Source organism: Heteronotia binoei, chromosome 1, assembly GCF_032191835.1.
Source record: "Heteronotia binoei isolate CCM8104 ecotype False Entrance Well chromosome 1, APGP_CSIRO_Hbin_v1, whole genome shotgun sequence".
Classification (NCBI taxonomy): domain Eukaryota; kingdom Metazoa; phylum Chordata; class Lepidosauria; order Squamata; family Gekkonidae; genus Heteronotia; species Heteronotia binoei.
The window spans coordinates 257,390,201-257,417,496 of NC_083223.1; the positions used below are offsets into that span (position 1 = coordinate 257,390,201).

The 27,296-nt window shown below is 47.8% G+C and overlaps 1 protein-coding gene across 3 annotated transcripts in view; it reads right to left on the reverse strand.

Annotated features, from left to right (window-relative positions):
* The window catches only part of AHNAK (AHNAK nucleoprotein), a 78,521-nt gene extending 53,771 nt beyond the window's left edge, over positions 1-24,750 (reverse strand). For all 3 annotated transcript variants that reach the window (XM_060253946.1, XM_060253954.1, XM_060253939.1), the window contains exon 1: positions 24,567-24,750. The gene's annotated coding sequence lies outside the window, so the exon portion shown is untranslated. The remainder of the gene's footprint in view (positions 1-24,566) is intronic.
* Positions 24,751-27,296: the final 2,546 nt, after the last annotated feature.

Consider the following 27,296-nt stretch of genomic DNA (forward strand, 5'->3'; position numbering starts at 1 on the left):
GTCTCTACACATTATTCCTTTACCTCTCTAAATCCCACCCTCCTCAGGCTCCACCCTCAAATCTTCGGGAATTCCCACATCCAGAGTTGGCAACCCAAGATTTCCTCAAGATGACTGCAATATTTCCTGCTGAGAAAAACTTGAGAATTTTGGCAGGGGATGGAACCTTCGAGGCACAGGATTCTACAGAACTCAGTGTTTAGATATCAACTTGCAGTATATCCAAGCAGGTTAGTGCTAGCTTAATCTGACCGTCAGGCAGGGACTTGGGGTCTTTCCTGCTACGTAAGACCTTCTCAGGTGCTGGTATAGAATTTGTGTGCAAAGAAATCTAAGTTCTACCACAGAACTGCAGTTCCCACTAAGATGTCAGAAAGCAGGATTCAGAAGCTACACCATCCTCTAGATTAGATTGTAAGCCCCCCAAGGCAGGGACCTGTCAACTTGGTTCTAAACATACTGACAGCAAGACACAACAACCCAGATGCCAGATGTCCGCACCCCCAAAAGAAATCTAGCCTTGCTTCAGAGTTCAGGGTACAGAAAGAGAAAACCAAGGCTACTGGTGTCCCATACGGATCCCAGTCTCCAGTTGAAACTGGAGGATCTTTTGGAACTACAGCTCATCTCCAGGTGAGAGACGTCAGAAAACCTGATGCTTTGGAGGGTGAGCTCTATGGCATTGTACCCCACTGAGGTCCCTGCCCTCCCTAAGCTCCATTCAAAAAATCTCCAGGAATTTCCCAACCTGGAGCTGGCAATCCTATGGCCCTGCCCTCTAATAGGAGCTAGGAGGGACTTGGCAACCCTCACCTGGGGTGGGAGCAAGATTTACAGGGAAGGGTCATCTTAACTACACCCAAGGGTGGAATTCTAGCAGGAGCTCCTTTGCATATTAGGTCACACACCCTTGATGTAGCCAATCCTCCTAGAGCTTACAAAAAAGAGCCTTGTAAGCTCTTGGACGATTGGCTACATCAGGGGGTGTGGCCTAAGATGCAAAAGAGCTTCTGCTAGAATTCTACCCCTGACCGCACCACCAACCAGCTCTCCCCCGAGAGTGCCAAAGCGCTCTGTTATGCTTTAAAGACACCTTTGTGTCTAGTCGTCAGCATCAGCTCTCCCACCAAACGCTGTGACCCACAACCTCACAGCCCCGGACTTAGTAGTACCCACCCAGATATCCCTGCCAAGGGCCAGGCAAGCTGTTTTATCACACTAGACAGACTCCACTGAGGCACAAGCATAAGTTCCTCAGAGTGCCCCAATCTGCCTTCCAAACATTGACTGTGGAACCTGCTGAGGCAGATTCCTCCTCCACCCCACTCCTTACGCCTTGGCAAGACTGGGAGATGAAGAGATAAGAGTTAAGGTTTTCTGGGCCTGCTGCACTGGGGACCTTCCCTCCACCACAGCAACAGCAGACAGGCATAGGCAGTAACACACACAAGTTCCAGAACCTTTTGGGATTAGTCCTACACTCGACCAATCTGAGGCTGCCACCTCAGCTATGCAGCATATCAAGGGGTCAACCCTGGTATGGAAAATTCCTGGGATTTGGGGGTGGAGCCTGGGGAGGGGGGGTTTGAGGAGGGGACGGACTTCAGCAGCGTAGAGTGCCATAGAGACCAGGTTCCAAAGCAGCCATTGTCTCCAAGATAACCCATCTCTGCCGGCTGGAGATCGGTTGTAATTCTGGGGGATTGCCAGCAGCCACCTGGAGGTTGGCAACCGGTGTTCCCTCTAAGCCGAGTGATTGTGAGCCAAGCTCACAGTTTTTTAGCCTCCAGCTCACCCATTTTTTGCCTCAGCTCAGGAAAAATGGCCCCAGAGCAAATGAGTTTATGCAGTAGCTCACAACTTTAATGCCAGTAGCTCACAAAAGTAGTTTCTGCTCACAAAATTCCACAGCTTAGAGGGAATATTGTTAGCAACCCTAAGTGGTAATGTATTGCCTGGAGTCAATACAGCCCATCTGGCTCAAGGACGCTGAAGCCAAGATTCCCAGAAAGTATGGCCTTCAGCCAGGCCCTTTTTTTGTGTGGCAGCTGGTCACAATATTCCCATTGCGAATGCTTCTACGCAAAAGCAGCGAGAGTCCCAGCTTTTCAGATCAACACAAACAAGCTTCTAGCCCTCATGGCCGTGGTTTCAAGCTCAGCGATTCGCGGACAGTCTGTTCCTGCACACAGCAGGTCTGAAGAGCGTGCTCTGCTCCGACCTCGGAGCACACTGGAGCTGTTCTGTTTTCTGTCAGAATAATTGTATGTGGCAGTAAACACAGGCCAGTGTTCCGCAGCAGGAGAAAAAATTATCTGTCCGGGCAATATGAAGCAGATACTTGGCAGTGTCCCACTCATTCCGCTCTGTGTGACTGAACGGAGAGATGGGGCACGCTTTCACTGGCAGGCAAGAAATATACAGCCATTACTCAAATAATGGGGAAGGGGGGGAGAGCTCATTACTAGGCAGGTAACATAGTAAATATTTCCACACAGCTATCAAGCATTTAGGCAGAAATTCCTGCTTCGGAGCTTGGTGCTCACCAAAGGAGTCCACCGAATGTACAAACCCTTTTGGCTGCGAACCTTCCGCAATGGAACATCCGTCAGTGTCTGAATAGGCTTGGAAGCAAAGTGTGTCCCTCTGAAAAGATGCCCAGAAGGGTGGAAAAGGAGACTAGGCTCGAGAAAATAGAGAAAGTTCTGACTTCCAACAGCAGCACCTTGGGTTGGAACCAAATGATACACAGGAGCTCCAGTGGTCGCCATTTCCAGGGCCGTCTCCAGGTTCTGGTTCCTATCTGTGGTAAGTCACCATCCTCCATGCGGCTCTTATTTTGCTTTTAGGGGAATGCCTTGTTCAGACATGGTTAGAATTCGAAGGATTATCTTAGAGATTTCAGTCCACTTTAACCCTGATTTCCAGCTATATTTCCCTTCCATCCAACCATGATGGTTGCCAGCCCAGTGCAGAAATTCAACCAGATCCTTAAGGGGGAGAGCAGTGAGAAGGTGCTACCTTAGCCATGGAGCCACAAAGATCATAGGACAAATATTGTCAGAGGAGGCAGGGCTCCGTGAACTCTACGCACAAAATGCTAGTGCTGTCATTCTTCAGAGTTCAGCTCTGTTTAGTGTAGTGGTTAAGTGTGCGGACTCTAATCTGGGAGGACCGGGTTTGATTCCCCACTCCTCCACTTGCAGCTGCTGGAATGGCCTTGGGTCAGCCACAGCTCTTGCATGAGTTGTCCTTGAAAGGGCAGCTGCTGCGAGAGCCCTCTCAGCCCTACCTACCTCACAGGGTGTCTGTTGTGGGGGGAGAGGTAAAGGATATTGTGACTGCTCTGAGACTCTTGAGATTCAGAGTATAGGGCGGAATATAAATCCAATTTCTTCTTCTTCTGGGGGTATCTATTGAGGAGGGGAGAAAGACTGGATGCATCTTGTCCATCTGTCTAAAGCACACATGAGAATACATACACATGAAGGTACCATGCAGGCTGGCATTTCACACCACGCAGCTGCTGAGAACGCAGTCAGCCATCCATACTATGGTAAGTTTCAGTCCACGACAGCTTTGCCTGAAGTATCAACTGGTGCTTGGTGGGGTGGGGTATTCAGAGATTTAACAAAAAGGATCTTAATATTCTTAGATAGCTGGGAATCTCCCTCCAGTCTGTGGAATGTAACACCTCTCAAAGTGTTTTAAGAAGCTGACATCCCTTAGATCTAAGAAGAAGAGCAGAGCCTAGAATCAGATTTTACAATCTTGGATCTAAAAGGAAGAGAAGAGTGTGGAATCAGATTTTTACAATTGGTATATAGTAGAGAGAAAGGTGTAAACTGGCTAAAGGTGAAGCATCTTTGGGCTACAATAATTGCTGTTATTAATATAGGATTGTGGGCGTTTCCTCTGCTCACAGTTGTCTGTTGTTTCCAATATGCTTTGTTTGTATGTATGTAAATAAAATATATGTTATGGAGACTCTACCAGTCTCCAGGACATTTCCGCTCACTAATTAACCCTTCTTACGCTGCTTTCTCATTGCTCTGGAATTGGGGGAGAGCTTAATAACATTACAGGATCGTTACCATTGCTGGGGGGGGGGGGTTGGTAGCTTTAACCACAGGAACAAGAGAGGAGAATCTAATGCAGAGTTAAGTTCTTCAGCAGTGTGAAATAGTAATGGGAAAGAAGGGAACGGTGATCGTTGCTGTATTGTAGATGATCGTCAAGTACCTAGCTAGATCTTTATTCTTCCAAATGTGAAATATTAGGTATAGGTATGTCCCAAGAGCTTGTCTGTGAACCTGTTTATTCAGATCTTCTTGTCTGTTACTATTTACTGCTGATGCTCTTTTTGTTGTGCAATACCCACTCTATTGCCCTCTGCATGTTTGCTGTTAGGCCTGTTTGCCAAATCAACAATCCACTCGAACCTGCTTGCTGTGGTAGGCAGGCTGCTGAGTGGGTGGATGTCAGTGTGGAGTTTTCCAGCAGACAAAGAGGTGTTATGTTAACATCCTACACAGTGTCCTGTCCCTATTCTCCCCCACCCCACAACCACAGTTGTTTCCCCTTACTCTTTCATACACTCAACTGGTGTTTTTTTTTTTTTTGTAGAAAAAGCCCAGCAGGAGCTCATTTGCACATTAGGCCACACTGCTTGGTGTGTTGGGCCAGCTGGAGCCCTGGCCAGCCCAGGTGGAGCTCTGCTCCCGTGGGCTCCGGCAGGAAAAAAAAGCCCTGCACTCAATACTTTCTGGTTACCACCACCCCAGCCAAAGAATAGCTCCAAATGGCTTCAAGTGCCAAGATATTGCACTAAAAAGTCTGCTTTCAACAGTTTCAGATCTCAGAATTATGACCCCAGATTGCAGAATTCAAAGGATTATCTTAGAGCGAAGATTTCAGTCCACAGAAAAGAAAGCCAGTTTGGTGTAGTGGTTAAGTGTGTAGACTCTTATCTGGGAGAACCAGGTTTGATTCCCCACTCTTCCACTTGCACCTGCTGGAATGGCCTTGGGTCAGTCATAGCTCTGGCAGAGGTTGTCCTTGAAAAGGCAGCTGCTGTGAGAGCCCTCTCAGCCCCACCCACCTCACATGGTGTCTGTTGTGGGGGAGGAAGATAAAGGAGATTGTGAGCTGCTCTGAGACTCTTGAGTGGAGAGCAGAATATAAATCCAATGTCTTCTTCTTCTTGCTTTAACCCTAATTTCCAGCTATATTTCCTTTCTTTCCAACCATGATGGTTGCCTGCCCAGTGTAGAAATTCAGCCAGATCACTTAGCGGGAGAGCAGTAAGAAGGTGTTACCTTAGCCACGAAGCCACAAAGATCATAGGTCAAATATTGTCAGAGGAGGCAGGGTTCCATGAACTCTTATGCACAAAACGCTCAGACACAGAGAAATTTCAGTTTTGTACTAGTCATATCCCATCAAGAGGATTATGCAACTATCAGCCAGCACGCCTATGCATGATTGCTACTTTACATACATTTATTTCTGCTAGCTGTGGTGAAAGAAGGAAGACTGACATGCGTGCTTTGTTACAGTCCCCAGGTATCCACCCTCTGGTTCCCAAAACATCATGACACGTCAACATCCCAATGTGACTCTAAGAAGCAAATCTACTCAGCCATGGGCACAAGGAACGTTTCTTAATAAGACGAAAGCAGCACCATTCAAACTATAACTATGACACCCTGCCATTCACATATTAGGAGATTTTAAGACTAAAAGTCTGTAGGTGAGGGAAGCTAAACTGACTCCTCCAACTTCTCACCAGATATCTCCCTTCATCCCTTTCTCCTTCCAATTTATTCTCATAACCTTACATATCTTAAATATCAAGGAGACAATGTACATGAGTAGGGCAGACCCAGTTCTAAATAGATTACTGCCTCAGGTACAAAGTACCTTTCTGTGGCAGTGTCATGGACTCACTGAATGCACCCAGTCCCAAATAGTGGAACTGCTAAGTTCAGGATTTCCTCAATAACCAAGAAGTTATTTTGTGTCCTGCTGCATAGTGGATCCCTTGTGTGTTGCAGCAGATCCTGAGTTTCAGATCTCAGATCTCCTGCAGCCGAACTCAGTTGGATAATCAGGTCCCAGAATTCCTTTGCAACTGTGCAAGGGAGCTCCAGCGCTCCAACCACACCCATTGGCACAAAGTTCTAGAAATCTTTAGAACATTGTTGGTACTCCAGGAAATATGTTCCTCTCACAATACTGCTTGTTTAGGCAGTTAACTCTGGGAATACAAACTAACCAGCATTTAACTCCTTATGGAACATACACACATTATAACAAATCTGGCATGTTTCTTGCCTCATACCAAAATAGTTCTTCTAACTACCATGGACTTGGTGCAATTCGAAAGGATTTGAGCCACAAATGTTTCCTTATAGATAACTGTAGTTATTTGTGGCTCTCCCACACACAAACCACAATGCCTGTATCAGATGAGGAGAGCACTGATTCTCAAAAACTGACACCCCCTCAAATTTTTGTTAGTCTTTAAGGTGCTACTGGACTCGAATCTAGCTGTTCTATCGCAGACCGAAATACGGCTACCTTCTGAAATTATCACAAAGCCCAAGAGTCACATAAAAAAACATTTGAAGAAAATGTGTTAACTCAGGAGCAAAAAATTAAAGGTGGGTTCCCCTAACTCCCAATCATGTGTCTGGTTTTGAGATGGGAGAGGAGAGGAGAAAAGGCGGGGGGAATAAGAGAAATTGGCCACAAGAGGTGGTTTAGGCAAATCAGACCAATGGAGAGGGATGGGCAATGGAAAAAGCCTGAGCCCCAAGCCCTTTACACTGGGTGTGTCTCTTGGTCTGACAGTCCATTACTCAAGTTTATTAAAATACCTGCTCATCTGTGATCAAAGCCAAGAAAAATAAGAGGCGTTTTTATAAACTGGACAAGAATGGATTCTCCCCTCACACCTTTTCTAGTTGTACCTTTTGATGTGACATAGGCAATTAAAATGAACATCCAAAACTGCCTCATATAAAATTTTATCACTGATTCACCTTGTTCCACATGCTGTTCGGGGACAGAAGGATCTTTCAACTTTTAGAACTTGCAAATTTCCACAAGCAATGCATGCAAACCTTCCGCATGGACAGCCCCTCTCCCAATTTTCAGGGGCCATTTTGGCTCACTGACATATTTTCAGGAGCTAGTAAGTTTGGTTGGACTTCATTTCAAGCGTGCTGCTTGAAACTTCATTCCTTTCTCTTCAAGCCAGAGGAAAAACAAACGTATTTCCTTTTCAAAAAATTTACAACATGAGATTCTTTGAATTCCAGAAACCTAAATCACACCAGCAGCTCTCAGTTTGCCAGCAGGTTCTCAAGAAGGTCTTGCAGTCTTAGAGCTTCTCCCACATCTGCCTTGGTTGGTCAGACATGGCAGGCCAGGGAGGGCAGCTTCTGAAGCTAGGCCAACGCACCCTATCAGGGCCAACCTTCCCAAACAAGCAGTACCCTGTTTCTTTCTCCCGTATAACAAGCTGCATTTCTCCTATCAGGGTAAGAACTGAAAGGGGCGGATTGTGCAGCAAAAAAATATATCTTTGTTCTCCTGGCAAAGCAGGACAAAAGTCATATGAGCATCTTTGAAAAATGCCACTGCAGGCCTCAAGATTGTGCCAAGCGCGTTGGCTTGGGGTCAGGAGCTAGCTGGAAGAAATGGAAACAACAGAGGGAATGTGGGTGAATGTTCGGGACACGAGGTCTCCAAGAGCAATTTCTTTGGCAGGAGAGGAAAAGGAGGGCAAACTCAGTGGCAAGGGAAGGGTGCATGTGTGTGTTTTGCATCTGGCCGCCATCTTAGTACTCCTGAAGGAGTTCTGTGATTGCCTTACAGCCAAACCAACACAAGAGGCGTGTGACACCTTCAAGTCACTCTAACATATTAACTGCAGCAGATGCTTTCATGAGCCAGCGCCTCCACAAGGGTGCTTGTCGGGTATGTGTGTGTGCGGGGGGGGGGGGGGTTGGGCGAATGTTATTCTGAAGTGAGACCAGAAGGCCTAGTGATCTAAGAGTCAAGCATCCTGCATAACTTGAGTACTACACAAATGAAAACAAAATCCAGTAAAAAAAATAAATAAACAAGCCACTCAGAGTGGATGTGAATCTTTCCCAACTGCTGCAGACATCTCAAGGACTGAGGTTTACAATAATTCTCTTCTTTGCACTTGGGTGTACAGATTCCCAAGTACCTTAAATTGACACACAGACTTTAATAAGAAAAACAAAAAGCGAGGCCTTGTTCTTCAAAGATTACAGTTTAACAGACCACTATTTTTAAGAGTCTGGTTTGCAAGAAGCTGCTCTTCCCACAGTCACACACATACACACACAGGGCTTTTAAAAAGCAGGAATAAGCAGGAATAAGCAGGAATGCACAGGAATACAGTGGGTGTGGCCTAATATGCAAATGAGTTCCTGCTGGACTTCTACAAAAACGCCCTGTATGAAACAATGGTGACACCAGGCTGTGTGGCCTAATATGCAAATACATCCATGCTGGGCTTTTTTCTAAAAAAAGCTGTGTGAAACAATGACATCAGAGGGTGTGGCCTAATATGCAATAAGTTCCTGCTGGGCTTTTTCCGCAAAAACACCCTATGCTGAACAATGGTGCCATCAAGGGGCGTGGCCTAATATGCAAATAAGTTCCTGTTGGGCTTTCCCCTGCAAAACATTGTGTGAAACAATGATGACATCATGGGGTGTGGCCTGATATGCAAATAAGTTCCTGCCCACAATTATTTCCTTTGCCGCACAGTCATCAAACAGGTCTAGTAGGTCTTTGACATAATATATAAGTCTACCAAACCTACTGATTGGAAGCAAAGATAATATGGGAGATGCATGCACACCACCAACAGAGACCGCCTTTCAAACCTCCCTTGCCCTGCCTTCTCTTTATAGCCTCAATGTTAACTAGCAGAAAGGGAGAAGTAATAAACAGAGAAGAGACCGGCAACATTGAAAAGGATTAATGCAAGCAAATATAGCTGTGTATACTTTAGCTTCTGTTCTGTTGAGTGTGGCAGAAGGCAGCCAATTTATTTATTTAGTACATTTTTATCCCACCCTTCCTCCAAGAAGCACAGGGCAGCACACATGATTCTCCTCTCCTCCATTTTATCTGCACAACAACCCAGCAAAGGAGGCAAGGTAGAAAGCGTGACTGGCCTAAGGTCACCTGGTGAGCTTTGCGGTGAAGTGAGGGATATGAAACTGGGTCTTCCAGATCCTACACTCTGACCACCACACCACACTGGGGTTAAACACAAGTGCTTTGCACACAAAAGAGGAAGGAAAAGAAGGATCACAAAGCTGCTTCTTTACAAAACTGCACAGAAGCCACAACTGATTGCCCTCCCCCCGCAATACCCATGCATTTTGCTAATTTTTTTTAAAAAAACATACAAGTAATATTTGTTGGTCCTGCGAGTTTTTCCACATTGTTCCCTGTAAAACCTGTTTGGCCAGAGACTGCAGTGTGGCAAAAGCAATCTGTGTGCGCACAGCCAGAGGAAGGCAAAACCACAGTCAAATCCACTTCAAATCATTTTCTATTTCCAGTCAAATCTGTTTCATCCTCAGTCAAATCCATTTCAAACTGCCAACTAGGGCAGGAGGCATCTTCCTCTTCCTCCTTCTAGCATTTCAGGCTACACGCAGGGCGTTTTCGCACTGACCTTAATCGGCAGCAACGTCCCTCTTCACCGCGCAGGATCTGCGCGGATTTCGCACCAGTTGCTGCGGAGCACCCGGAAGAGCCGCAAAGTCCCACGGCTTTTGCGTCGCAAATGTAAAGTTGTTTTCCGGCGAAAACCATTTGTGACGCAAAAGCCGCGGGACTTTGCGGCTCTTCCGGGTGCTCCGCAGCAACTGGTGTGAAATCCGCGCAGATCCTGCACAGTGAAGAGGGACGTCGCTGCCGATTAAGGTCAGTGCGAAAACGCCTGCAGTCACAGCTCATCTGTCCAGCAAAGTTAGAGTCCAATGGCACCCTTAAGATTAGCAGTTTTTACTCTGAGGAAGTGTGCATGCACACAAAAACTCACACATTTGTTGGTCTTAAAGAAGAAGATATTGGATTTATATCTTGTCCTATATTCTGAATCTCAGAGCGGTCACAATTTCCATTACCTTCCACCCCCACCACCACAACAGACACCCTGTGAGGTAGGTGGGGCCGAGAGAGCTCTTGCAGCAGCTGCCATTTCAAGGACAACTCCTACGAGAGCTATGGCTGACCCAAGGCCATTCCAGCAGCTGCAAGTGGAGGAATGGGGAATCAAACCCGGTTCCCCCAGATAAGAGTCCGCACACTTAACCACTACACAAAATGCTGTCAATCTTCCCCTCCCTGATGCTGAAATCCTGACCCCGTGAAGGCAGGAATCAGGCCCTGTCTAGATTCTACAGCCCAGAGGTTGTCCATCTTCCACTGGGCGACCTCCACATCTTGGAGGATTCAGCCCCACCATACAGCCAGTGTGAAGCAGTTAACAGTGCTGAAGTACGATCACTCACAAGGTGACTTGGGGGCAGTCACTCTCCCATAGTTCTGACTAGTTCACAGGGTTGTTGTGAAGACAAAATGGGGAAGAGAATACGCAATCCTGAACTCCTTGGAGGGAAAGAATCTAGGGGTCTTAGCAGACCATACGCTGAACAAGAGTCAACAGTGTGATGCGGTGTCTAAAAAGGCAAATGTAATTTTGGGCTGTATCAACCGAAGTATAGTGTCCAGATCACGTGAAGTGATGGTATCGCTTTACTCTGCTCCGGTAAGATCTCACCTGGAATATTGTGTTCAGTTTTAGGCACCACATTTTAAGACTGCAGACAAGCTGGAACAGGTCCAGAGGAGGGCAACGAAGATGGTGATGGGGCTGGAGACCAAGTCCTACGAGGGAAGGTTGAAGGAGCTGGGCATGTTTAGCCTGGAGAGGAGGCGGCTGAGTGGTGATATGATCATCAACCTCCAGTACTTGAAGGGCTGTCTTATAGAGGATGGTGCAGAATTGTTTTCTGTGGCCCCAGAAGGTAGGACCAGAACCAATGGTTTGAAATTACATCAAAAGAGTTTCCAGCTCAACATCAGGAAGAATCTCCTGATATCAAAGATTTCAGGTTTTCACGGCTGGTAACATCATTAGGGTTTGTAGAATCTTTCGGGATCAAGTGCCGTGTTCTACTGGAGAAAGTTTTCCTTCCAGACGTTTCGTTCTCAGCTGCGGAGAACATCCTCAGTGGTGATGCAGCCGGAGCAGGCGCTCAGACCTTCTTGGCTGCTGTGCATTGAGTGGGGACTCAATGCACTCAATGCACAGCACTCAGTGCACTCAATGCACAGCAGCCAAGAAGGTCTGAGCGCCTGCTCCGGCTGCAACGCCACTGAGGATGTTCTCCGCAGCTGAGAACGGAACGTCTGGAAGGAAAACTTTCTCCAGTAGAACACGGCACTTGATCCCGAAAGATTCTACAAACCCTAATCTCCTGATAGTCAAAGTGGTTCCTCAGTGGAACACAGGCTTCCTCAGGAGGTGGTGGGGTCTCCTTCCCTGGAGGTTTTTAAACAGAGGCTAGATGGCCATCTGACAGCAATGCGGCTCCTGTGAATTTAGGGGGAGGTGTTTGTGAATTTCCTGCATTGTGCAGGGGGGCTGGATTAGATGACGCTGGGGGTCCCTTCTAATTCTGTGATTCTAAGGGATAAAGGATACACTTAGTAAGATACCATTCATTCCAGTATTCCACCAAATCAGTTTCCCACTTCAGTTTCCAGTGGAAAGCATAAAGGGTTTTTACCACAGAGATACCAAAGCAATGCCACTCTGGGCACACATGTGCCAACAGCAGCTGCCACTTTAAATACATGAAGTTCCGGCTGTCTGCCAAGTAAACTTTTTCTCCCTATCTCTGTGACACCTGCTGATTGTGTGTAATGTTGCAGAGATGAACTTTGGTCTGCCCCACCAAGAAATTTCCTGTGTTTTAAAGTGAAAGGGAAACGCAGATAGGTTACTCTTTAAGAGACCTGTTACAGCCAGTTTGGTGTAGTGGTTAAGTGTGCAAACTCTTATCTGAGAGAACCGGGTTTGATTCCCCACTCCTCTACTTGCACCTGCTGGAATGGCCTAGGGTTAGCCATAGCTCTCGCAGAGCTGTCCTTGAAAGTGCAGCTGCTGTGAGAGCTCTTTCAGCCCCACCTACCTCACAGGGTGCCTGTTTGGGGGTGGGGGAGAAGGTAAAGAAGATTGTGACTGTTTTGAGATTCAGAGTATAGGGTGGGATATAAATCCAATATCTTCTTCTTCTTCTCTTGTGGATACAGGCTGTGATGGCTCCAGCTTGAGTCTTTTCTGTTACTGTCCCCCATTATGGAACAGCCTCCTGCAAAGGGGGAGGCCTCTGGGGCCTTCAGGGAAGACCGTAAAACAAAATTGTTTAAAACAGCTTATGAGGCAGCTTGAACTGTTCAACTGTTCTAATTATCTGTATCAATTATGTTTTGGAATTACTTGTTCTTAATGATGTATTTCCTTTAATTCAATGTCAATATTTTTGCATCCTTATTTATTGTTGCTACCTGCCTTGGGTCCTGACTGTGTCGAGGAAAAAAAGGTAAGGCATACAAATGTTTTAAATTAAAAATAAACAAAAGCCAGGTTGGGTTGTAGGAGGAAAACTGGATCAAGCTTGACAGCGTTCAGCCTACCCTTGGCCAAAAGGAAGGGCAGACAAGAGGAAGAGTTATGGCCCGCTGCTGCTGGGTGACTTCTGGTAAACCACTTTAATGGCCACATGCTCAGAATTTAGATTTGCCAAGGATTTTGAACGAGCAGTCTGATACATGGATGGGGAAGGGCTGTGGCCCAGTGACAGAAAACCTGCTTGGCAGGCAGGAAGTCCCAGGTTCAAATTCCAGCACTTCCAGTCAAGGATGATGTGAAAGATCTCTGCCTGAGATCCTGGAGAGCTGTTGCCAGTCTGAGGAAATACTGACTTCAATGGACCAATAGTTTGATTTCATACATGGCAGGTTCACGTGCATGTGTAAGACACTTCGGATATTCTTAACAAGACGACTAATCGTTTAAGACAAGGCTGGCCAAACTGTGGCTCTTTTACACATACTATGTGGCTCTCGAAGCCCCCACCACCCTGTCATCCAGCTTGGAGAAGGCATTTCTCTTTTTAAATCACTTTTTAAATCACCGGAGGGCCAGTTTGGTGCAGTGGTTAAGTGCGCGGACTCTTATCTGGGAGAACCGGGTTTGATTCCCCACTCCTCCACTTGCACTTGCTGGAATGGCCTTGGGTTAGCCATAGCTCTGGCAGAGGTTGTCCTTGAAAGGGCAGCTGCTGTGAGAGCCCTCTCAGCTCCACCCACCTCACAGGGTGTCTGTTGCGGGGGAGGAAGATAAAGGAGATTGTGAGTCGCTCTGAGACTGAGATTCGGAGTGGAGGGCGGGATATAAACCCGATGTCGTCTTCTCCAAACCAAGCCAGTTGGTGGTTTGGAGAATGCATTTAAAGTTAAAGTTGCTTTCTTTCCACCTCTCCTCAATATATTTTTTCCTTCCTGCAAACATCTGATGTTCATGTCTTGCAGCTCTCAGACATCTGACATTTATTCTATGTGGCTCTTACATTTATCAAGTTTGGCCACCCTGACATACCAGCGTCCCTTTAACCGTGAAGGGATCCTAAGTGTACCACCTTAAAATTTACAACTCAAAATGAGGGATGTTTGAGGCACGCAAGCCTGAAGTCAGCCCAGCCCATCAGAACATACACACACCCCATCAATCCATGCACCCACTCAACACACATCCTGTTTTTTTCCACAACACAAGGGCAGCACACATTTGCAGAGGCACACAGCATATGCAGGCACCATTGGTGACAGCTGCCTACACAAAAACCTGGCCAGACAGCTCCTCGGCGTCTTTGTTAGAACCACTTGTTCTGGCTTGTTTCCTACAGGACGCCGCTGAGAGCTCTCCAGGGCAGGAACACGCTCTTGACTGATCTCCCTTTGTCTGTTTGCAAGTGCTGGGCGAATGAGCCAGTAGAACCACCTTGGGAGCGGGGCATGGAGGAGGCGGGAGGTGGGGAGAGGAACTTTTGGCACCTCCCTCTGTACCCAGCTCTTCACATCCACAGTGCTGAGGCAGGCCTGAAGAAGAGCTAAAGAGATCAAGGTGATAAGGATGTTCACAAAAAGAACACCAACCAGCAAAGACGGCACCTACTACTGCTGGAATACCTGAGTCTATGCAGCCAAGGATCTGACATTCCAGTGGTGCCCAACCCTGCTGTGATCCACCCCCAGGATTCTCTTGGCCCCATCTTCTCCTTGCATCATTCACTGCCAATGCAACAGCATATCCGCTCTCTATGCATCGGCTTGAGCTGGCCTCTAAGCTGCTGCTGCTGCTAACTTCTGTCTCTCACTAAGCTTTTTCTGCTATGCCCATTCCTTCCAGAGACCTACCTTCCTATGTTGTCAGTGTCAAAATTCGGATAGCAAGAAATAAACAAGAAGAAGTCAGGAAAAACAAGTTAATTAATTAAGACCAGAGCGTTTGGCTCAAGCTTCAGCCACCAGTTTGCAAGGGCAGCCACATGCAGACCATGAAAGCAGTGTTCCCCCTAAGCTGAGTTAGCGTGAGCCAGCTCACAGATTTTTAGCCACCAGCTCACACATTTTTGTCTTCGCTCAGGAAGGATGACCCCAGAGCACAACGATTTTTGCAGCAGCTCACAACTTTAATGCCAGGATCTCACAAAGTAGAATTTTTGCTCCCAAGACTGCAGCTTAGAGGGAACATTGCATGGAAGTAGAAGTCAACCGAGACACACTCTGAAAGCCAAGTGGAATTTGATGCTAGTAGATTTTACCCATGCAGCTTGCAATGTGTCAAACTGCAAAATTCTTCTCGCAACATACCCACCAGGCTCCCACAAAGCAAGAGCTGGTTCTTTTTTCAGAACCAGAGAATCTGTGGTTTGCCCAAAGAGGTAGAGAGACCCTTTATCTCAAAAGGAGAGGATTTTGCTATTTTACCAGGGAAAAAGCCAAGTGCCGTGGCACCTCCATGTCTTTGGTGCAGGAAGAAGATCCCTCATCATCAGTTTTCTGGAATACTGTCTCCCACAACAGCACCAGTGTTCCAAAACAGAGTGCAAGAGGCAGTAAAAAACAGAACAAGGCTGGGGAAACAGCAAGGCAGCTCTGTCCATATGAAAACAAAACTCTCCACCTCGCAGGGCAGAAACCCAAAGACAGAGCAGTTGCAATGCACTACTCCCTCAGTATGGACTATGAGAGGATGGCCAGTCTGCATTGAGAAATATGGCTGATAATGACAAAATCACGCAGGCCTATCCACAGAGGAGGCTGCCTGCTGCACACCTGCATCATTTCTAGTTCTGGCCTTATCTCCTTTCGATCACCCTCTCTACCCATATTTCTCTTCTGAGTGGATCATCGGATTGATCCTGACACGGAAATTCAACAAGACTGCCCACCCTCAGAGGAATCTGCCTGTTGCAACTCTGGATGTGTCACTGTTCCCGGCTTATGTTCTTGCAATCAGGGGGCACACCCAGAACATGCAGAAGCCCAGATGGTGGTCCTTCTTTTTTAGCATGGGTATTCTCTTACACACTCTGAAAGTATACCATTCTTTACACGTAAGAGTAAAATATGTCTCCACATTTAAATTGGTGAAGGAAGAAACAAAAACACTCATCTTCACCGCCAGAAGTCTAGAATTCACTGGCACAATGAGGACTCTGAGCATGTACTTAATCCTAATGCACTACGCCGAGTTCAAAATGCAGAGTTGCCTGTATCTCAATTCTGCCATCTGCAAACTCCTGCATAAATTAAGCAAATAGTTCTAATATTTGCTTATTTATTCAGATTCTGCTAGTCAAGAAGAGAAGGGTGGAATCAGGCAGAGCACTAAAGCTTTTGGAATATCCTCCCTCTTTGAATCCATAAGAGCTAGAAACTTGCTCATTATGTTTTAAATGGAAGCACAAAAATGTGCAGGCTGCCTTACTTGTGTGCCCACATCCTTCTTCTTCTGCACACTTCCACATGCACAATTTAAGATTTTAAAAAGCAAGAAAAGCGTTACCCCACACCTTTTGGAAATGCAAAAGGGAGATCAAGAAATCCAAGTAAATGCAAACAAACAGCAGACACGAACTAGCAGAGGGGGAGAACAGTTTTGAGGATGAATCTAAGTGGTGAAGGGCTCTTTCATCAGCAACTGCCATGCTTGGCACAGGAAGCAAGGCCAGCTGGAGGCTGCATATTCAGTCTGTTATGGATCAAATACATGAAGCGGCTGGGTACACATTTCAGGCTGTCGAACCATCTATCTTGCTCAGGACTGCAGGACTGGCAGAAGCCCCCCTCCATCTGCAGCGGAGAAAGGTCTCTCCCAGCACCTGCTGCCCAAGATCCCTTTTTAAGCTAGAGATGCCATAGACTGGACCTGGGAGCTTCTGCATGCAAAGCATGTGCTCTCCCACTGGGATATCATGGGCCCCCGCCAGAACCACTGCTATGTGAAGCTGCCTCCTAATAGGTCAGATGATGGGTCCATCTAGCTCAGGACTGGTCCTTCTGGCTGCTAGCAGCTCCCTGGGATCTCAGATGGAGACAAATTCTTCCCAATCCTGAGATCTCAAGGACTGGATCTGGGACTTTTGGCATACACTGCAACCCGAAGAAGACGACTGCAGATTTATACCCCCCCCCTTCTGAATCAAAGACTCAGAGCGGCTTACAATCTCCTATATCTTCTCCCCCCACAACAGACACCCTGTGAGGTGGGTGGGGCTGAGAAGACAACTCCTCTTATAGCTATGGCTAACCTAAGGCCATTCCAGCAGCTGCAAGTGGAGGAGTGGGGAATCAAACCCAGTTCTCCCAGATAAGAGTCCACGCACTTAACCACAACACCAAACTGGCTCTCCCCTGAGCCATGAACCTGCAGGACTATACATCTGAATTAAAAGTCCAATCTGGGGGTGTAGAGATTCCAGTATTCTACACCTTGAATAAGCTGTGCAGATTCTGTGTATTGTTGTATTATTCTGCTTCATTATGGGGAAGGGCACCTATGCCCTCACCTATTGAGGAACCCCTCCAAACTTCTGTGATTTCAAGTGGCATCGCCCCAATGCTTTCAAGTGTATCTTTGCAACCATAAGGACTATAAACTTTCAAAATTTGAAAGCAGAGATTCCCCAGTAACTACACTTTGCATCCAGTGCCAGTCTATGCTGTATCCCCTCCCCTCAAATTTTGCAGGGAAGCCTGATTATTCCTAAAAAGACATACAGACAGGGCAAAAATGATGCGTGCAAGCACATGTGGTATCAGTTCTCTCATTTTCACTGAGGTTGTAAGCTTATTCCTGGTGGTACCACTTCAGACTCCAGGTGGGGACGTGTTAGATGAATTCTGAAGTCCTGGTTCCAGTCCTCTTACCCTCTTAAGTGCATGTAAGTACAATGAATACACATTCTTTCTCCATTTGCCTCCTCCTCCTTTCCCTCTGTATCCGGTTTTATGTTGCAAGCTCCTTGGGGCAGGGATCTCTGTTCTTGTACTCTATACAGCACAATGCACAACCATGGCCAAATATGAAACAAAAACCCTAAATTGCCAAACTCAGGTAGAACCCTTACCCCTGATACACTGGCTTTCTTGGAGCAGGGAATTTATTTTGATATGGAAGAAGAAGGGGGTTTTTTTGTAGCAGGAACTCCTTAGCATAGTAGGCTACACACCCCTGATGTAGCCAATCCTCCTGGAGCTTACAGTAAGCCCTGTACTAAGAGCCCTGCAAGCTCTTGGAGGATTGGCTACATCAGGGATTTGTGGACTAATATGCAAAGTAGTTCCCGCTACAGAAAAAGTCCTGTGGAAGAGCAGTCCATCACACAATCTTGTCAGAAAAGGTAAGGCCTAGATCCAGATTGACTATCACAATGGGAAAGCTTGCTTTGCCCCTCAACTTACCACACTGGCAAGAACCACTCAAACACATAAAGTTGCTTTCTAGCAAGTCAGACCATTAATCTATCGTAGTACATACTGTGTACTATGACGGGCAGCCACTCTCCAGGTTCTCAGGCAGAGGTCTTTCACATCTACCTGTTAAATGGAGATGAGGGGATTGAACCTGGGATCTTCCACATGCCAAATAGATGTTCTCACAACAAGCCATAGCCCCTTGCCTATGAATGGCAAAAATGTCAGGTCTGCAAGCGAGACACAGAAAAATCTGTTTGCAGGGAGCATACAGATTCATCTACAAAGCTAATTCTTTGTCACCTTGGTGCATGTACACATACAGGCACAGAATGTGAGGTTCACAGGTGTCTCCACACCCTTCACAAACATGCAAGGTGTCGCAGATCCACTAACAGAAGGTTGCCGCCTCTAATTAGGTAGGGGAAGGGCTGGGCGGGAGTCTGAACTGCACACAGTGTAGACTGGAGCGGCCAAGTTGGATGTATACTGTGATTCTGCTCTGGGCATGGCTGTGGTTGCAGAATTCGGCAGCCAGAGAGGCTCTGCTTCCAATTGCTTAACAAAAACAAGTTCCTTATGGTTTGCAGACAGGCTGGAAAGTGGTCCACCCCATCAAATCTCAGGCACCCGAGTGGTTGCGAAATAAGATTTCAAGTAAGGGTCTGACGTCCTTAGACTCCCTGCTTGCTCACGACCAGCAAAACTAGAATGATAAAAAGGAGTAAAAATGGAAGAAGTATGCAAACTGAGCCAATTTACATCGTTAACTCCACTTTCCCGGCATGGATTTTCAATTTGTTTAGCACTGACTACCCAACATGCTGGCTGATCCAGGACTCTGGCTCTCTCCTTATATTCCCCTCTCTTCCTTCAACCATCTGACAACACAATTCTTTCCTTTCTGCAGCAACGTCTGGGCTCAATCAGAACCATCGTCATTTATTTTCAACCAGAATGCAACATGACAAGCAAGCAACGAAGCGCTCTCCAAAACAGCGTCCACAGAAATCTTGGACCGGAACCCTGGAAGAATCAGGGCTCTGCAATGCTTTCCGAAGCACATTTCCTTTAGGAACACAAACTAACTTTTGTCTCACGTGTGCCAACCTCGTGATTCGCTTCAGAAGAGACCACAGGCGTCAGTCAAATTGAAGGTTCTCAGCCTCCCAACTCTTCAGCTATAGCAGCCCAAAGAGCCTGTGGAGGAAAATCTTCAAATTGTGACATCCAGGATTCTACCTTCCAAAAGCCAAACCGCATCCAGAGTTTTGAACAAGAAGCCTAGGAACCAGATGTGCATGATTCCCAAATATACACCATTTTTGAAATAATTTCATCTCAGGTTGCTAGAAAGACTTGAGGAAAAGGTCTTCTTATTTTGACTGCAAACTAATGTAACCTCTCTCTGTGTTGCTTCATTGTTGCCCTCAACGAACCCCCACAGCAGAAGGACAGGCGGCAAGGGGAGCAACAGCTGAAAGGCAAATTAACAGGACGTGCAGGGCTATTCAGAAAGAACACACTTCAAGCAATGCAACAGGGGCCAGCAGACCATGGGTAAGAGAGGAAAGGCAGAAAGTTCCCTTCTTTCTAGCTAGGCACAAAACCTCATGAGGGAAGATGGCATGGGTGAGGAAGACAGAGCCAGTTTGGTGTAGTGGTTAACTGCGCAGATTCTTATCTGGAAGAACTGAGTTTGATTCCGCACTCCTCTACATGCACCTGCTGATGTGACCTTGGGTCAGCCACAAGTTCTTTCAGAGCTGTTCTGCTCAATAGCAGTTTCTGTCAGAGCTCTTTCAGCTCCACCTATCTCACAGGGTGTCTATTGTGGGAAGGGGGAGGGAAAGGAGATTGTAAGCCACTCAGAAACGCCTTCAGCTAGTGAAGGGCGTGGTATAAATCCAATCTCTTCTTCAAATGGGGATTCAGCTAGGCCCAACTTCAGGTTTCTGTGGTAAATGAAATTTACTTCAGAATTTTGTCCTTCTGGTTGTCTGTCCTGTCTCACCTTCTGCTTCAAAGGCCTTGTTCTGAGGTGAACCTGTGTCAGAGGCATACCACATCAAACTGTGGGGCACCAAATAATTGAATGTGCCTCCATTTAAAAAAACCTCATAAAACATACATCTGAGGGAAAGGCAATACTAGGTAGGGAATTTTTTTTTATGGAAGACCATCCAGTCACACAAGACCCCCCATCACTGGTCTGAAAATGAGTACACCATGACAGTGAAAAATAAATCTAAAAACTTTAAAACATTCAGGTGGGTAGCCATGTTGGTCTGAAGCAACAGAACAAAGTTTGAGCTCAGGGGAACCTTTGAGACCAACCAAGTTTAATTCTGTGTATAAGTTTCCATGTGCAAGAATGCAAAAGCTTATACTCAGAATTAAACTTTGTTGGTCTTAAAGGTGCCACTAGACTTACTTTAAAACATGTACAAAGAGAGAGTTATCTGCCTGCAAAGCTAAACATCCCTCTTTTTTTGACAGTCTAAGTGACCCTCTCCGTCCCCATGGCCTTTGAGTCCAGACATCTGTGACCAACCACCTAGCGCCAATTGCAAGGCTTCCCATCTTAAAATGAAAGACACAAAGTCCTCGGTCCTTTTGTTACAACTTTGCTGCTTTGTACAATGTTCCCTTTGGCAACCCAGTTTGTTGGCTTGCAAGTCTCCTCCAAGCCAAGGGGCCAACCATCCCAAGCACAGAGCAACTAATTTGAAAAGAAGCATTTTTCGCAGCCTTCCAAATCCCCTTTTCAGCCCCATCAATTCCAAAGGAAGCATCAGCAAAAAACCCAGCAACTTCTGCGCCAGCCAGCCAACCCAGGCCGCCTGCCACATGGTGGGGGAAAGGGAAGTTAATCTTTGGTGTCAACTAAATTCCAATAAAACATTTGTGGCTGTGTTCAGAGCCCCAAAGTTCCCTTGCCTAAGGGAGAGGGAGACAGCTCCAGAAAGCTGATGGGAGCCAATGCCTCCCTACGCTAAGTCCGCTTGCTGCTTCCCAAAGCAAGACAGTGGTGCCACACCCAAAAAAGCCCCATGACCAACAGAAGCTGCAACCAGGCAAGGGTGGAATCAATGTCAGAAAAGTTACAGAACCAGTACACACCAGCCTGCCCTACCTGAGAGAAGACACCACCCACTCCTCCATACTGAATTCCTTTCCCAGCAGAGAGAGAGAAACTAGAAGCATTTGGGGGAAGGAAACGTGGTTGTGGACAGCATAATGGGTCCAGAGAGCATCTTATACTGGAGATATTCCCAGAACACAGGGTAGATCTCGGGGGGGGGGGGATTTTTTTCTCCCACAGCACAGGATTTCCAAAGGACTCTGCCCCAACCCCATTCCCAATCAGATGCTACAAAGGGAGCTTCACATCCATTGCTGTGGTGGGGACCGACCACGTAGCTGAGAGGGTCTCATTTCAAAAGAGCCATAAAACAGAGGAAACTGAATGAGGGGTACACAAATCCAAGTGGACGGCCGTGTTGGTCTGAAGCAACAGAACAAAGCAGTAGACAAGTCGCACCTTTAAGACCAACTAAGTTTTATTCAGAATGTAAGCTTTCGTATGCTCTAAGCAGACTTTATCAGACAAAAATGGAATGGCAAGCAGCAGTTCTTAATACAAGTGGGCAGTGAGTTGGTATGTAGAATCATGGGGATGTTTTTAGCAGATCAAAAGAATCACAAATTGGGGTCTGTGTTTGTTAGTTAGTGTTGCTAAATGGGCTGAAACAACATAGGAGGGTGATTGATGTCATAGGTGTGAAGTGCCCAGTCAGAAATGAACAGAGTCATGCACTATCTTCCTTAAAAATGCAAACCCAGAGAGTCCCACATAGCCCTACAGAACCAGGTTCTCCTGATCTAAGCGAGACATTCACAACTATCCCCAGTTCTTCACAACTCCCAGGCCCAGACCCTCCTCAAGACTCCACAGATCCTTGTTTGCAAAGAAAACACTGGCTTGTGTTGCTTCAGAGCATGGTGGGGAAAGCACCTAAATCTCTCCCCACAGTGCGGACCCTCTTGAGGCCGCCTAAAGTCCACAACCACCCTCCTCACCACAGTATCTTTGCTACCACTGCAATGGCAAAGACAACCCACATCAGAACTTAGTAAATGCTCCTAGCCTGCCTCATGCATCCTTTCAGCCCTAGACCACGCCATAGGGTTTCCCCAACAAGCACTCCAAACCATTCCCTAAAGCAGGGGTGGCCAAACTTGCTTAACTTAAAAGCCACATAGAATAAACATGAAGGAAGGCAAATAGATGGGGATAGGGAGGAGGGAAGGAGAAGTGGAAAGAAAGCAACTTTAAAGGCATTCTCCAAGCCACCGGCTGGCGTGGAGATGGGATTGAAACAGAGAAATGCCTTCTCAAAGCTGACTGATGGGGCAGTAGGGGCTTTGAGAGCAACACAATATGCGTAAAAGAGCCACATGCGGCTGCCGAGCCACAGTTTGGCCACCCCTGCCCTAGAGGGCTAGGCCACGCGGCTGCCTGTCCAGTCCTAGTACCCCCCCGCCTAGGGGCGCAAGAGATGCAGTTGGGAGGGGTGTTATTTTGCTCCAAGCCCCCTTCAGCAGGTCGCCTCGCGGGTCCTAGAAGCCTCCCCCATAATATTTGGACTGGAGCAGGCCCTCTCCCGCGCTCCTCCCTCCCTCCCAGCCAGGCCGCCCGCCCTGCTTGCCTGCCTGCCATTTGCCAGCGCAAAAGTCTGCTTCGTATTAGTCAGTCTTTCCAACCACCGCATTCCAGAGGCAGCTGGAGGGGGGCCAACTGGGGAGGGGGGGAGAGTTGGGGAAGGGGGTGGAGCTTCCCCACCCAGAGGGCCAGCCCTAGAGCCAGGCGGCTTCGGATGCTTCCCAGCCCCTTCCCAGGCTGAGGCGAAGCGGAGGGGGGGCGGGGGGAGAAGTACAAAGTTTGTGCAAAGGAAGAAGGGTGAAGAGATGCCACTCCTTTTCCTGTCTGAATCCGAATTAAAGCAAGGGGTGAGGGAGGGGGAAGGACGAACGACTGTTCCCCTTAAGCACCGACCGTCCCTACAGGCACCACACAACTATCCCCTCGACGGCAAAAAGTTCCCACTCCTTCTAAGGAGTCACTCCGAATTAACAAGACAGCAGAGCAAGCGGAGGCGTCTTCGAATGGAAGAACGCGCCAGACGATGGGCACATATCTTAGCTTCTCTCAAGGCGTATTTCTTCGCAGGCTGCATACCCTACTGCCGTCTACTCCAGTGTAATTCTACTGAATTTAAAAGGGCGTCACTACCACCACCTCCCCACCCCCACAAAAAAAAAAAGTCGGAGAAGTTGGGGAAGGGTCACTACCACTACCACCACCAAGTCCACGCAAACACCAGCTCTGCCCTTCTCTCAATTAGGTTTTCTTGCAAACTTGCTACCATTGCGATTTTTTAAAAAGGGAGTCACTCCGGAACAAGCCACCGCCTAGCACGCATCCACGTCCATTTCTACACGATGCCATGTGCGCGCCTAAGCCCTCCGTGCAGTCGCGCACACCCACCTCCTTCAAGCATCAAAAAAAACCCAGCTGCGCGAGCCGACCACCCAAATGAAGAGAGGAACAGCATGTAAACAAGCCCCTGGTGCGCCATTCCGCACATGCAGTCTGAACACACGCAAATCGTTCCTGGAGACCAGCGCGCAGATCTCCACTTTGCCAAGGGGTGATTGCCTCCTTCCACCCTTTGCATTGCATGCGCCCCACTGCTCCTAATTCCCAGTTGCAAATGGGGGGAGGGTCACACCCAATACTGCCCGGGAGACAACTCAAAGAAGCAAGCGACATTTAAAGCGAACTCTTTCATAAGTTTTCCAGGGAACCACTTTTTTGGGGGGGGGGGGGAAATGTGAGGGGGGGGACGCCACCACCTTTCACCGACGCCCCCTAGCTCTGGCAGCTCCCCTCCGGCCAACCAGCCTCCCGGCTCTCCAAACTTTCCATCAACTGCAGGGGGAAAAACTCCAGCGCCTGCAGAAGTTCAGTCCACCCCACCAGCGCCCCGCCTCGTGTGCCAAGGGCGTTGCCCGCTGTCAGATGCCGGGGGGGGGGGGCTCAGCAAATCGAGGGCTGCAAAGCGACCCCTTTTCAGCAAGAGAAAAAAAAAACTTTTAAAGATCCATTTGTCTCTCTCGGCGCACGGCAAGCTTGGCGGCAACCCCTTTGCAAAGAGCGTTTAAGAAAAAATTACAAGTTTAGAGCAAGAGCTTTTGGGGGGGGGGGGGGAGGGCGGGTTAAGTCGAGTTCCCCCATCCACTCGACCCTGGTAAAACTGTCCCCACGATCGATGTCCTCTAAAGAAGACGGACACCCGCAGGACACGGCTTTTGCCCACCCGGGCTGCGACGCTGATCACATTTCTCCTACCAAGAAAGATGCCAATCTCCCAACCTTCCCTTGCTGGTACCTGTGGGTCAGAGGCCTTCAGCTGCCCGGCACTGCCATGCCAGACGATGTCCCGGGACTGCCTAGACCCCGCTCTGGTCCGGGATTCCTGGAGGCGGTAGCTGAGCCCTGGCAAGCAGGCTCCTGTGATATCCCTGCAGCAGGAGCGCTCAGAGTGGGCAGCTCCCAGAGCTGGGTTGGGCTCTTGTAACTCAGCCTGGGATGGGTGTGACTCTCTCCCCTTCCCAGAGCCAAGGAGGGGAGGGACCAAGCGAAGTAGACAGAGAGAGAGAGAGAGAGAGAGCCGGCCCTGAGCGAACACACCGCCTCTCCAGCCAGCTCCAGCAAGATCCTCTGGGAGCACCAGGGAAGAGGGACCTTGCTGCAGCACGTGGGCTACCCCTTCCTACCCTCTCTAGGTTTCTAAAGTTTCTTGCAACAGAGAACATCAAGGTTTGTCCATCCTTGGAAGGTTGTTCTGGGGCAGGCCTTGCAAGGAAGGCAGGGTTTCTTGGGCGGTTATTGGGGATCCCCCGACCCAAGTCGTGATGGACGAGCTTTGCCGATTAAGCCAGATTGTCCACCATGAGATAGTGTCCCTCTGCCATGCTCAGCTGGAAGGGAATGTGGGGTTTGTTGCACCACACGCTCTCTGTCCACACAGGGCAAAGGCAAGGGGGAGAAGGCCTAAATAATACCAAGCCTGCCAGGGAAGATCTGTGAAGTTCAGAGGATTCTGGGAGTATTCTACAGAACATGCCTTGGTTGCTCTGGTTGCTCCATCTTGGTTCCCAAACTGCAGTATGTTTTTTGGAGCAAGGGTGGCCAGACTGCGGTTCAGGAACCACATGTGGCTCTTTCACACATACTGTGTGGCTCTTGAAGCCCCCACTGCCCTGTTGGCCAGCTTGAAGCAGGCATTTGTCTCTTCTCTGAGTCAAGCCGGTTAGTGGCTTGGAGAATGCATTTAAACTTGCTTTCTTTCCACCTCTCCCTCCCTCCTACCTCTCCCATCTATTTGTCTTCCTTTCTTCCTTCTCTCAAACATCTAACATTCACGTCTTGCAGCTCTCAAACATCTGTTTATTCTATGTGGCTCTTACATCAAGTAAGTTTGGCCACTCCTGTTCTGGAATATCTCTCAGGACTATGATATTGTCTATTCTTGCACTTTCTGGCTCCCCCCCTCCCCCACCCAAGCTTTGGTACACTCTTTCTGGGTTCAATATGATCTTTGTGGAAAGTTTGTACCCAAATCTCTTTGCTCACTGTGACGGAACCGGCCTGATTCTGCCTTCAGACCCGGTCCTGTCAACTCCCTTTTGAGTTGCCAACCCCTGGAGGGAGTTTATCTTCTTCTCACCACTAGGGCACGCTGCCACTACCTGTTCAATTTAGGGGTTCCTGACTGAGAGGAACAGGACTCCCTTTGCCAGTTCTGTGGCCTCGAGGCCCTCTGCCAACCCAGCACCTGGTTATGACAGAGACCAAAGTCTTTCTTTGGGAGACCCCTGGAGGATTGGCACCCTTGCCAACTATGCCTTCCCTGTACTCCCCTCTAACAGTAGTGTGGTCTAAGGCGGTTGGGGAACTTTGGTGATACAGAGGGACTACCTTTTAACCAAATAAAACATTTATTTAAAACAAGCAACTATTTACAGGCATTTTTAAATACAGGGTGAACAGAAGTAATAAATGAAAGTAGGGATAAACACTCCTTCTTTCCCTAATATATAACTTGCCCTAACCATACCTTCCAGAACCAACTCACCAGTCTCCAAAACTCAATCAAAACTCAACTAACTTTCAGCTTCCCCTGACAACTTTTAATTGCCCGTTTCCCTCCAAAAACCTCTAACATAAAACCCAGTTCCTGCCCAGGATCTGGTTTTCCCTCCTGCAGCCTTCTGGGAGACCAGCTTGAAAGACTTCCTGTCTCTCTAGGAGGCCTCAGAAGTGCTGCTTCCAGACAGAAGGGGAGAAGGAAGGAGGAATAGGCCAAAGCCTTGCCTAGAATTTTATAGACTCCTCTAGCCAACTCCCAGACAAGCACAGGCCTAAAATGGTGTTTCTCCATACTCACCATGGGGTTGACAATTATTTCGTGTCCCGCCCACGTTGGCACCATTTTCCTTGCATCGGGAAGGATGGGCCACCAGAGATCATTTTGGGCCACCAGAGATCATTTTCAGGCTCTTAAAAATAATAGGTAATTGCTAGATTGCTGTAGCATTGCAGCAGGATGCTGAAGCAAGGAAAATGCAGGGAGACTGCCTGGAGGACAGTCTATTACCACTGAGGTTGCCTCTGCATTTGTAGTGAAAATGGGAGTTTACAGGGCAGAGGGCAACTTGGAACATGGAACTGTGAAGCTACCTGGAACATGGAAGCTGTCTTATACTGCAATACTGAGTGAAACCACTGATCCATCAAGAAAGTATTGCTTACTCAGACTGGCAGCAGCAGCTCTCCAGAGTTTCAGGCAGAGCCCTTCGCCCAGGGGTCATTTTGTAGAAAAATAGGTGGTGGAGCTCATCCAGAGATTGTTATACAGCTGCACCTACTATTCAGTGGACAAAGTGGGGAGGAGGAGGGTGAACCGTCAGAAAGGTTCAGGAGTTGTGCTCCTGTGAGCTCCTGCTGAATTCAAGGCCTGACTCTTACTATTGTCGGCTCCTTTTAACTGGAGATTCCAGGGATTGACCCTGGGACCTTCTGCATGCCAGTTTGGTGTAGCAGTTATGAGTGGCAG